The sequence below is a fragment of the Penaeus monodon genome, chromosome 26 (assembly GCF_015228065.2).
Source record: "Penaeus monodon isolate SGIC_2016 chromosome 26, NSTDA_Pmon_1, whole genome shotgun sequence".
In the NCBI taxonomy this organism is placed as follows: domain Eukaryota; kingdom Metazoa; phylum Arthropoda; class Malacostraca; order Decapoda; family Penaeidae; genus Penaeus; species Penaeus monodon.
Genome location: NC_051411.1, coordinates 1,498,556 through 1,509,050, shown reverse-complemented (window position 1 = coordinate 1,509,050; position 10,495 = coordinate 1,498,556).

Genomic DNA, 10,495 nt, shown 5'->3' with positions numbered 1-10,495 from the left:
GAAGCGAGGAAGTGATCAGAAAGGGGGGAAAGGCAAAGAGAGAAGAGGAAGAGAGGGGGAAAAGAAGAAAAAGACGAGAGAGAGAGAGAGAGAGAGAGAGAGAAGAGAGAACAGAAAAGAAAAAAAATATATATACACACATACATCTACATACTACATACATAAAACATCTACATACATACATACATACATATATACATATATACATATATAAAATAATACATATATACATAATACTTTAAACATATATACATATATACATATATACATATATACATATATACATATACATATAATATATATATATATATATATATATATATATATATATATATATATATATATATATAATTATATATATATAATATATATATATACACACACATAAACTTATCCCCATTGCATGAAGATAATACTGATTGTCCTCTCGGGTAATTTGGGGGAAAAAATGTCATGTTTGGATCACATGTCTCCGCGTTTTGAGATAAGGCTTATCGGGCCGCGTGATCATCACTTTCCACGGACACAGGCGTCATGATGTTTACCGGGCGAGATACCGTATCGCTGCATGAGAAAGGAGGCGACCAGGAGCGCCATGTGAATACGGGTGGAGGGCGACGCGGTAGTGGTGGATCTTCGTGTTTTGTTTTGTTTTTCCCCTTTCTTTTTTCTTTCTTATTCTTTGTTTTTTTTTCTTTCCTTCTTTCTTTATATCTCTCTCTTTCTTTCTTTTTCTTTCTTATTTTATTCGATTGTCTGTTTTTGTCTGCTGTGCCATCACTGGAAGCGACAACACCAGTATTAACTTAGATGTTTTTTTCGTATTTCTCTAAGGGAGAGAGCGCCACCTCCCCCCCCCCTACACCACGGGAGAGAGCGCCCCCGGCGTCCCCCTCCCCCTCCCCTCCCCTCCCCTCCCCTCCCCCTCCCCTCCCCTCCCCTCCCCTCCCCCCTCCCCTCCCCTCCCCCTCCCCGAGCGCCTCCGGGCCCCGACGCGGCCGCGAAGCCTTGCGGTCGCGTCGTCAAGATAAAAAATGGCTTCGGTACGAAACTATTAAGATGATTCCGTCGGTTCAGGGCGCAGGCCGACACAGCGCCGTCGGGCACCGGCCGGCCGCGCCGAAAACCGGGGTGCCGCTCTGGCGGTCCGTCGGCTGCTCGCCCCCCGTCGGCGGTTCCTCTTCCGTCGGCTGTCGGGCTTCGTTCGTTGCCTCGGGCAGTTGGCATCCTTCGTGTGGCTTTTTTGTCCTTCTCTTTCTTCCTCATTCGGCTTCCTCCTCTCTTTCGTCCCTCCCTCTCCCTCGGGCCTTCGCCGCCCAGCCTCTCGTTATTCTCTGGCTCGTCTTTTCTTCCCTCTTACGTCCTTCTAGACTGTCTCCTTTTTCCTCTTCCCTCATTCGCTCGTCTTCTTTCCCTCTCTTTCGTCACCTTCTTCTTGTCTTTGGTTTCAGTATTTCTCTCTCTCTCTCTCTCTCTCTCTCTCTCTCTCTCTCTCTCTCTCTCTCTCTCTCTCTTTAACACACAAACACACACATATTCTCTCTCTCTCTCTCTCTCTCTCTCCCTCCCTCTCCCCCCTCCCTCCCCCCTCTCACCCCTTTTCTCCACTCCTCTTTCTGCTCTTCCTCATTCTGCTTTCCCTCCTTTTCCCTCCTTCCCTCCTTCGCTCTTCCCCTTCTCTTTCCCTTCACCCAAGTTGCATTATTCCTCCACATCTTCCTCCTTCCCCTTCTCTTCCTCTTCCCAGTCTCCTCTGTTCTCTTTCTCCCCCCCCCCCTTCCCAGTCCCCTTCCTCTCCCCTACCCCACATCTCCCCACCCCCCCTCCCCCCACCTCTCACCTCCTTCCCCCCTCCCCCTCCCCCTCCCCTTTCCCCCACCTCCCTCCCCCGGGCGAAAGTTGCGGTTCCGAATCCCTCTCTCGGTCGATTGTTATTTGTCGACCGTTGCCTCCTGCATTGTTGCCAAGTAATTAGACGGGTTATGACGGCTGCGGCTGCGGCTGCGGCTGCGGGAGACGGCGGAGGACACGGCGGGTAGGAGGTCAATGGAACGTTATGCGCGGCTCCGGTTCCTTCCTTCCGGTCGACGGAGGAGCCTGTCGTTTCGGCGCCGCTGACGTCGCCAGGCGCGGGACCGGCGCTCGCGTGCTCTCCTCGGACGCCCTTCTTTCGTTATTTCGTTCTCCGCCTCAGTCTCTCTCTCTCTCTCTCTCTCTCTCTCTCTCTCTCTCTCTCTCTCTCTCTCTCTCTCCCTCCCTCCCTCTCTCTCTCCCTCTACCTCTACGTCTACCTCTCTCGGGGGGGGGGGGGACAAAGATGAGGAATACACAAATGTAACAATACCGGATATTATATATTTGTGTGCGTGTGTGCGTGCGCGTGCGTGCGTGTATGAGCTTGCGTCCATCAAGAGTCACATGCTTGGACGTGTTGGGTTTCAAAACACTATTACTGTTCTTGCCTGTTATTATTTTTTTATGTGTAACAACGTAATTTCCTGCAAGAGAGCGGCGTCTCGCGGAGCTTCATCGCATTGCACGAAGCAGCACCCAACACTAGCAGTCACATGATGCAGCAGCTTTGTTAGTTCACCCAAGCGATATGTTGCTATTTTTGCTAGTTATTGTATCCAGTACGATAGAACTATATGACTATGCAATATAGTTCTATCGTAGTGTGTTTTTTAAGTAATAGAGACTGTGTTTAGAGAACAGTTTGTTTAGGAAAATAAAAAGTACGGTGGCTTGCCAACCCAGCGCGACATGAACGTAGCGAAAACGTAACCGGTATTAGGAGCGGACGTCAGCTTTTTCAGGAGCGGTCAGAGCTCATGCCAGAAGGGAAGGCCTCGCGGTCCGGGAGGGCACGGCGAGGGCACGGCGGAGGGGGGGGGGGCGTCGGTGATGGACGACCGGGGCAGGAAGGAAAACGCACAACGACACAGGATATTTGGAGTCGTCCTCGAGGCAAAGATTGGGGGAGAAGGGGGGAGAGAAGGGAGGAAGAGGAGGAGGGGCTTTGGAGGGCGACCTGGAATGACCTGTGAGGAAAGGAGCTCGGAGAAAGGGGCATGCTGGAGCGACTTGAACTGGCCTGCGAGGAGGCGAAGCGGACCTCAGAGGAGGGACCAGGACAGGCAGGCCAGCGTTGCGTCATGGCCTGCCCTCCCAACTTGGGCTCGTGACCTCTGACCTCCGCCGGCACCCGCACATTCCTCGTGTCGCCGAGAGGGCGGCGGGGGCACTTTCACCCGGCTGGACTCGTTTCGGGAGAGGCGGCGGAAGGCGAGGCAGAGGAGGTTGGAGATCGGACGGGCGGCGCCGGCGGGGGGGGGGGGGGGACTTGAAACACCCCGAAGTAGCCCCGCGGAGACTATCAATCCATGGAACATAAAGGGAGAATCCGGGCTATTTGTAGCCCGAGGAGAAGGCCGTGGGCAGAGGGCCGGGCAGAAGACGAGGGCGGCTCCATGCAGCAATTAGCTTCCCGGAGGACCTCCCGAAGTGGCTTCCGTGGCGCGGGACACAACACGAGGGATTGTCTGCAGGGCGAGGGGGGGCACCACCCCCTCCCCCTCCCCCTGCAGGAGTGTCGTTCGGTGGGGACGGAAGAATCGGGCCGTAACTTCGCGACGGGGGGCGCCTTTCGGAGATTCAATTACGCGTGCGCGCTGAATGCCCTCGGATGGGGCGCAGAGGACTCTTCAGGGGCAGGAGGGACGGAGCGGCGGCGAGGAGAGCGCTCGAACGGCGCTCCGGAGCAATTTATGATCGCTTTAAGTAGCGTCTGCGGTTTGGTTGTCCAGTGTCACCCCCCCCCCCCCCCGCCGATGCCCCTGTCCGGCCACCTTCCCTTTCTTCGCGTCGTGTTCTTTCTCTTCGTCCCCCTCCTCATCCTCATCCTTATCCTCCTTATCCTCCTCCTCTCACTTCTCCTCCTTATCCTCCTCTCGCTCCTCCTCCTTTCGCCCCCCCCCCCCCCCGCCCCGCCTCGCTCCTCCTGCTATCACTACAACAACACCTACTTTTTGCGCCGCGGCCTTCAGTCCCCGCTCGCAGCCGTGCCTGCGCCACCCTTTATCGCTCATCTCGGACATGCTTATAACATTATACATTTACTCCTTGGGCTGCGGCCTCGAGCGTTCTCTGGGCTTCGTTGGCGAACCTATTGGGAGCGAGAGGACGAGGCGGCGAGAACGACCTCGGCTGTGGTGCAGTGGTGGAGCTCTCCTGTCTCTCTCTCTTTTCCGCTTTCTCTCTTTCTCTTTTTTTCTCTCTTTCTCTCCCTCTCTCTTTCTCTCCCTCTCTCTTTCTCTCTCTTTTCTCTCCCTCCCCCTTCCCTCTCCTCCATCTCCCCTCTCCTCCTCCTCCTCCTCCTCCTCCTCCTCCTCCTCCTCCTCCTCCTCCTCCTCCTCCTCCTCCTCCTCCTCTCCCCCTCCCCCTCCTCTCCCCCCTCCCCCCTCCTCTCCCCCCCTCCCCCGTTGCATCCCGTGCTCCTCGTCCCGTCCATTCAGTCGGCCTCCCGTCGGTTCGCTCTCTGAGCCGACACGTGGTTGCCATTCTGTGGCGGCGCTGCGGTCTCGGGGACACGACGCGGCGTCGCATGTCGGAAGGGGGAGAGAAGGAGAGAAAGAAGGAGAAAGAGGAGGAGAGAGATAGGGAGAAAGAGGAGAGAGAGATAGGGAGAAAGAGGAGAGAGATAGGGAGAAAGAGAAGGAGAGAAGAGGGAGAAAGAGAATGAAAGATAGGGAGAAAGAGGGGAAAAGAGAAGGAGAGAGGTAGGGAGAGGGAGGGGGGGAGAAGAGAGGCGGGAGGAGGGGGGGGTCACAGGAGCCAGGACTCCAGCCGAAAGCAGGAAGAATTCGGTCGGAATTCGCAGTCCGTTGTACCTGGGAATCGGCAAAACGGCTGCAACAGATTTGATGGCTTTTCCCCCTCTCCTCCTCCCTCCCTCCCTCCCTCCCTCCCCCTCTCGCGCACACACCGTGGAGGTCCTGTTGTAGCGACCGCAGGAGACTCCCCCTTAGGCCTACGGGAATCAAGACGAGCAGCAGCCAGGCGAGAGGACCTAATCAAGTTATAGGCCTAGCAAAATTAAAGCCGGGGCCTATAAACGTCGATCGGGACAGCCGGCCGCTTAAACCAAGAGCTGTCTCAACAAGGCGAGGGCTTTCACAGGCCGCCCCTCGAAACTCGCTCGCTTCGTTGGAGGCCGACCTCTGCCCTCGCCCCCCCCCCCCGCCCCCACCCCCCTTTGCCCCCTCGCCCCTCTGCACGAAGTTGGGCGCGTCCAGGATTGGGTTGGGGAGGGAGGGAGGGAGGAGGTAGGCCTACACGCCTTTCTAGGAAGAGTCAGAGGGGGGGGGGGAGAAAAGACAGGAGCGTCTTCATGGAAAGGGTGGGCGTTCTTACAGCACATTGTTATTGTTGACAATAGTATTATTTATTTATTCCATTTTTTTATTAATTCGTTTATGTTTTAGTTCGTATCGTGCTGGTCCTCTTTCGTGCCGACTCCGCCCCTCTCCGGAGCCGCGATGCCATCACGAGAGCAATATCGGCCGGCGGAGAGGCGCGGCGCTATGGCGGCGATAAGGAACGGCGTCTTTAGTCATTCTCGTAAATTCGCCGGCAATGGCCCTGGGGGAGGACAGGTCAGCCGGGGGAGGAATGCTGACTCGGCGCCGGAACGCGAGGGCGTCAGCGGCGGCGGCTGACGGTGATGGTGATATTAATGCCGAGTGGGAATTGGTTTTGAATGGCCGCGCGCGAAAGAGCTTTTGATCCTTTTTTTGTCTGGATGGGCGATTTAATTTGGTTTGATTTGGTTTGATGGTTATAAGGAAGTACGTGTTCATTGTTGCAGCGTGTTGAATTGATTTCTCGGTCTCACTGCGATAAACAAATAGATAGGTTTATAAATAGATAAACAGAGCGACGGATCATTAGTCCAAAATGGAGGGGGAGAGAGAGAGAGATTTCCGAACATAAAAGGGGGGAAAAAACGAAATATATCACGCCTAGGCCTAAGAGAAAGAGGCAGGTCGGCCCCCGTAATGAGGCAGCAAGGTGTGCTGTGCGTCATCCTGTGAAAGCGCTGATCCGTTGAGGCCGCGTCAGGAACAGCCGAGTGAGGGCGGTCGCTTCGTCAGCGCATTCGGGAATCGCCGTGAGTCTCATGTGGCGTTGGTTATGAGGGCTCGAAGGGGTTATGAGGGGATATGAGCCTCTTATATCGAGTGCTGGGTTGCTGGCTCTGCGCTGCTGCTGCTATTTGGTAAGTGACGTTTGTTGATTGGCTCTTTTTTTTTTTTTTTTTTTTTTTTTTTTTAATCCACAAAAAAACAAGTCTTTTCGGACTTGTTTCTCTGCTCTCTCTCTCTCTCTCTCTCTCTCTCTCTCTCTCTCTCTCTCTCTCTCTCTCTCTCTCTCTCTTCTCCGTCTCTCTCTCTCTCTCTCTCTCTCTCTCTCTCTTCTTCTCCTCTCTCTCTCTCTTATATATATATATATCTATATCTATATCTATATCTATATCTATATCCTTCCCTCCCTCCCTCCCTCCCTCGTTTCCACCTTCTTTCCATCTCCACTCCCGAAATTAGAGAAAAGAGAGAGACGAGGAAAGCGTTGGAGAAGAAGACAAAGGAAACACCGAGAATAAACGGGGAGAAGATAATGGGGCAAGCAGAGCGAGATTCGTCCTCGCCATCTCTGTCCTCCTCCTCTTCTTCCTCCTCCTTATCCTCCTCCTCCTCCTTATCCTCCTCCTCCTCCTTCATCCTCCTCCTCCTCATCCTCCTCCTCCCTCGCTCCCCCTGCACCTCTTTTTTCTTCATTCCGTCCCCCTCCTTCTACTCGCTGTCCCCGTGCCTCTCCCCCTCCCCCCCCTCCTCCTCCCCTCCCTCCCTTCCCCCTCCCCCTTCCTCCCCCCTCCCCTCCTCCTCCTGCCTTCCCCCATCCCTATCGTTTCTCCTCCTCTCTCCCCCCTCCTCCTCCTCCTCCTCCTCCTCCTCCTCCTCCTCCTCCTCCTCCTCCTCCTCCTCCTCCTTATCCTCCTCCTCCTCAGGATCTCCTCCGTCGCCGCCGCAGCATCTGTTTCTTGCATCCGTCTGTCTTTATCGCTGTCCCCGTGGCCTCTCTCGCCCCCCCCCCTCTCTCCTTCTCTCCCTCTCCCTCTCCCTCTCCCTCTCCCTCTCCCTCTCCCTCTCCCTCTCCCTCTCCCTGTCTCCCTCCCTATTTCCCTCTTCCTCTCCCTCCCTCTCTCTGCTTGCACGCACATCAGCCTATCGTTTTTTTTTTTTTCTCTTTCACCTCTTCTTCGTCTTCTTCTTCTTCTTCTTCTTCTTCTTCTTTTTCTTCGTTCGCTTTCTTTCTTTCTTTTGCCTCTTCCGATTTACTTACGGAATTATTTTCTTATCTTTTTTTTCTCCTTGTTTGTTTATTTCTCTGTCTTTAAAAGTTATTTTTTTAACATTCTTTCCATTCTTCTACTTCGGCCTGTATTCTCTGTTCGTCCCCATCATTCTCTCCCTCCTCCTCGTCTACCTCCTCTCCCTCCTCCTCCTCCTCCTCCTCCTCCTCCTCCTCCCCCTCTTTCCTCCTCCTCCCCCTCTTTCTCCTCCTCCCCCTCTTCCTCCTCCTCCCCCTCTTCTTCTTCCTCCTCCTCCCCCTCTTCTTCTTCCCTCCTCCCCCTCTTCTTCTTCCTCCTCCTCCCCCTCTTCTTCTTCCTCCTCCTCCCCCTCTTCTTCTTCCTCTTCTTCCTCCTCCTCCTCCTCCTCCCTCCTCCTCCTCCTCCCCTCCCCTCCTCCTCCTCCTCCTCCTCCTCCTCCTCCTCCTCCTCCTCCCCCCCCCTTATCCGTCTTCCTCTCCCCGTCTGTCCATTACTCTCGCTCGTGCGTTCCTTCGCCCTCATTAGCGTATCTGTAAGTTAGCGCGGCGCTCGTAACCCCATCATTGCCGCTCTGTACTTGCGGCTCGAACAATGCGGAGGCTGTGTGAGGGAGGGAGGGAGGGAGGGGGGGTTGTGAGGGAGGGGAAGGGAAGGGGCGGTTGTGAGGGAGGGGGAAGGGGTGAGGAAGGAAGGAGGAAGAGAGGAAAGTGGAGGGAGTGAGAGGGAAGGGGACTCCCGTAGGAGGAAGGAGGAAGGAGGAAGGAGGGTGGAGGGGGGGGGGGTAGAAGGAAGAAGAAAGAGCGGGGGGAAGAGTGATAGGTAGGGGGGAGGGGGGTTGCCAATCTTTCGTCATGTGCCCGGCCTGTGCTTCTGCGAGGAGAGCGAGAGCCGGCCTGCCCCATGCCGCGTTATAGGCCTATGATTTTCAGCGAGGCCATTCTGCTGTCCGCCGGGCGGCCTCGGGCGGCCTCGGGCGGGCCTGGCCTCGCCTCCGTCGCCAGCGCTGCCAGCCGCCCGCCCTGTGCCTCCGCTCCTTGATGGGCATTATCCGGCTTTTTTGCCCCATTTACCTCACGCAATGCCCCTCCTGGGCTCGCACTCGGGGAACAGAGATGATAAAAATGTTAATGAACGGCCGGTCGCTAGGCCTACGTGTGTGCCGCCCAAGGCCTGGTCGGCACGTACTCGGCTGACGGCGCCCCGACTTTGGCAACGCTGCTGGGGGCTCTGTCAACTCCTCCTCTTTTCTGTCACTTCTCTTGTTCTCTTTCTCTCTCTCTCTCTCTTGTTCTCTTTCTCTCTTGTTCTCTCTCTCCTCTTGCGCTCTCTCTTGTTCTCTTGCTCTTGCTCGCTCTCTTTATCTCTTGTTCTCTGTCTCCTCTCTCTCTCTCTCTTCTCTTGCTCTCCTCTCTCTCTCTCTCTCTCTCTCTCTCTCTCGTTCTTTTGCTCTTCCTCTTGTGTTTTACCGCTCTTGTTTTTTCTCTCTCTCATCTTGTTCTCACTCTCTTCCCGCTCTCTTTCTCACTCCTTCTGGTCTCTTTCTATCTATCTTTCTCTCCATCTGCCTTACACCTCCTCCTTCACATTCCCTCCACCCTCTCCATCTATGTCTGTCTGTCTATATGAGGCCACCACGTCCCATTTTCCTCCTTCCCTCCCCCCCTCCCTCCCCCCTCCCTCCCTCTCCCTCTCCATCTTCATTTCCATCTATTTCCTTCTTCGCTTATCACTGCTGGATCTTACTCTTCTATCTCTCCTCCCTCTTTCGTCCTCGCCCTTATTCCTCTTCCATTCTCTCTCCCTCTTTCTAAACCCTTCCCCCCCCCCGTTCTCTTCTCTCCCCTCCCTCCCCTTCTGCCACGCTTCCTCTTCCCTCCCACCCCCCATCTCTCTCCCCAACCCCCACCTCTTTCCCTCCCCAACTCCCCTTCTTTCCCCAGCCACCCTCTTCTCTCCCAACCCCCACCTTCTTTCCCCAACCACCCTCTTCTTCCTCCAACATCATCCCACCCCCTTCCCCCTACCCCCCACCTTTATCTCCCCCCTACCCCCCCTTCCTCCTCCAACACCCATCCCACCTCTTCTCCTCCCCACCTCTGCCATCCCCCCACCCCCACCCCCCATCTCTCGCGAGGAGACACCCTGTGTTTGTTTTCCTCCATCGCGATAGATGTATCGTGTCAGCTGATTTATCGCTGGAAATGACCGGAGGCCGTTGAACTGCTGACGCTGGGAAGGTCGAGGTGCGTGCGTGCGTGCGTGCGTGCGTGTGTTTGTGTGCGTGGATAAATATTATTAGCTGTGATTGATAGAGGGTGTGAGAGAGAGGGCAGAGGGGGAGGGAGAGAGAGAGAGAGAGAGAGAGAGAGAGAGAGAGAGAGAGAGAGAGGGGGGGGGAGGGAGAGAAGAGAGAGGGGAGAGAAGAGAAGAGAAAGGAGAGGTGGTAGGAAGAAGAAGAAGAAGAAGAAAATGGAAAGGGGAAAGGAGAAAGATGAAGAACAAAAAGACGGAGAGAGAGGAATGCAAACCCGAGAGCCAAGCCTTATTGCCAGTTGCACAGCCGAGGCGACGCGAGGGGGTCATGCAACCGTGCAACAATGACCCCTTCGTATGGGTGCTGGAGGCGGGCGGATGTTGCATGTGCAAGCGGCGGGAAGTGGAAGTAATGACGGGTCTCTTTGGCGGGCGGAACCGGGCGCAGATTGCAATGGGCGCGGGTAAATGGGCGGAGGAATCGGCGATCAGATTCCGGGTGGGCGGGTGGGGTGGAGGGGGGGGGTTGGGCGGCTCTCGCTCGCGGGCTGGGTGGGCGGGGGGCAGCGAAAGGGTGTGGGGGGGGGTTCCTCTGTTCGATTCTGGTCTCGCCTCCTCTTCTCTCCTATTGTTTTTTTTTTTCTTCTTCTTCCCTTCCCTCTCCATCTCATTCTTTTCCCTTCCCTTCCACTCCCCCCCCCCTTTTCCCTCCTTCTCTCCCCCCCTTTCCTCTCCTCCTTGCCCTTCCCTCCATTCCTCCTTCCCTTTACTCTCCTTCCTTCTTTCCCTCCTTCCCTCTTTCCCTTCCTCCCTCCCTCCATCTCCCTCGTTCCATCTCGTGTCTCTTGCTCT